This window comes from Lactuca saligna, unplaced genomic scaffold (genome assembly GCF_052625555.1).
Source record: "Lactuca saligna cultivar CGN05327 unplaced genomic scaffold, ASM5262555v1 scaffold_39, whole genome shotgun sequence".
NCBI lineage: Eukaryota > Viridiplantae > Streptophyta > Magnoliopsida > Asterales > Asteraceae > Lactuca > Lactuca saligna.
In genome coordinates this window covers 47,501-50,000 of record NW_027629882.1, presented here as the reverse complement: position 1 = coordinate 50,000, position 2,500 = coordinate 47,501, and positions in this window count along the sequence as shown.

Sequence of the window (2,500 nt, the reverse complement as noted above, 5' to 3'; positions counted from 1 at the left end):
TAGGTCACGGCAAGCCAAGCAGTCAGGCTACACAATTGATGTGAGGCTGGCAAGGCTAGGTCATGTCAAGCCAAGCAGTCAGGCTACACAAGGGAACAAGGCACCTTGCCACACACAAACCCATGAACGAACGACCAAGGGAACAACGCCTCTTCCCACACACAGACCCATGAACGACCAAGGGAACAAGGGTATGAACGACCAAGGAACAATGCGTATTGCCACACACATTCCCATGAACGACCAAGGGAACAAGGCTACCTCCCAAACAAACACACATGAACGACCAAGGGAACAAGGCTTCTTCCCACACACAACCCCATGAACGACCAAGGGAACAAGGCACCTTGCCACACACATGCCCATGAACGACCAAGTGAACAATGGATGTGAGGCTGGCAAGGCTAGGTCATGTCAAGCCAAGCAGTCAGGCCACACAAGGGAACAAGGCACCATGCCACACACAAACCCATCCACTAACGACCAAGGGAACAATGCATATGGGGCTGGCAAGGCAAGCAGGCTACCCAAGTGAACAACGCCTCTTCCCACACACAGACCCATGAACGACCAAGGGAACAAGGGTATGAACGACCAAGGAACAATGCGTATTGCCACACACATTCCCATGAACGACCAAGGGAACAAGGCTACCTCCCAAACAAACACACATGAACGACCAAGTGAAGAAGGCTTCTTCCCACACACAACCCCATGAACGACCAAGGGAACAAGTTTACTTCGTACACGAACACCCATGAACGACCAATGGAACAAGGCATCTTGCCACACACATGCCCATGAGCAACCCAATCCCATCCTCATCGGTCTAAGGAACAAGGGGCCTTGACAAACCATGAGCAGATTTCTAAGCAAGTCAAACGATGAAGGGAGCAAAGTGTAGTTCCTACTTAGTACATAGTAAATTGAATATATGAGTTCCAATCCGATCAACTCGTGTTCTTTCGAGTTCATCTAAGCCACCTATGAATACCTAAAAGCCTTATCTGCCTGCCTATCACCAGGCGACAGGGACAAAAACCCAAATATGATATATTTTCATTTCAAGTCCATTCGTCTATGTTAACAATGACCCACACAATGTTTCAATGGCATTCCTACTTGATTTGAGCGACATTCCAACAAGTAGGGAACCAACGCTTCAAGGCGTGACCAAGGATAGGACACAAACATTTACGCCTCAAACATGACATTTTGTTTTTTTTTTTCATTTCAAAGCTTTTCATTTATAATAAAAAGCATCCCTACAAAATTTTGTGTCAATCCGAATTAATTCGAGCGAGTTATGGACGATTTCGCACAATTATGCATCCCTGGGCAAATCAATATCTGTTCCTGTCACCAAGCTCTTTGTGCAATATGTATATATAGGGGAACCATGGGACTGCTGCCCATTGGCGCCCCAAGGATGTCCAGCGCCCAAGGCTCTCGAGGCTGGCACGCTCGAGGCATGGCCAAGACGCCCGCTCTTGACGAAAATGGGGCCAAAACGCCCCCCATTGGCGCCCCACTCCCGTGTCCCCTCGCCCCCAAGTCGTGTGTGTCCAAAAATTATGCATCATCAGGGAAATCAATGTCTGTTCCTGTCACCAAGCTCTTTGTGCAATATGTATATATAGGGGGTACCATGGGGTCTCATTCTCATAGGTGCCCGGCATGGTTGATGGGCAAATAAGAATCGTGAGGCTGTATCGAGCACACACGAGGCAAGCCAAGCCAAGCCCCACGACCCATGAAAGAGGCCATCCCCCCCAACACGTTGCCTTGATTTCTCGAACGGTGACCTGAAAAATAGCCCCATCTCCTTGAGTCTCCTCGACGTTGTGCCCATACACTAGCCCGTTGCCTTGATTTTCCTCGACATAGGGCGCAGAAACTAGCGCCGTTGGCTTCACCTGTGCCTCGACGCCGTGCGCATACTAAGAAATATACATCCTCAGGGAAAGCAATGGGTGTTGCTGTCACCAAGCTCCTTGTGCAATATGTATATATAGGGGGGGAGCAGTGGGTGAGCATGGCAAGGGATGAAGGTGCCAGACTGCCTTTGAGCGCGAGCTTGGGTGACTGTTGCTTGATTCCTAGTCGGTGGCATAATACCCCTCCGAGTGGGGGCCTTGGCGTGGTGTGGGGATGCCTCGTTAGGTCTCTGCGACACCGATCCAGGGTTGTGGTCTAGCTTTGGAAGTTTGGGATGGTGCTGTTTGTGTGGCAATTCGATGATGATGTGCTTGCTGATCTATGTTTGACGTGCTACTGGTGCTAGCCAGCATTTGATTTGTGCTGATGATTGGGAAACGATAGGCGTTAAAGTGGCATGTGTTGCTTTTTGTGATACTACTATGGTACGCTAGTCTATCCTTGTTAGACGTGCGGTTGGTGCCTAAGCGTAGCTAGCATTGGTTTAGCACTGATGACGCTGAGGAAGCAAGCATTATCAGGAAGCATTGTCAGACATTCAGTATCATCATGGCGTGTTGAA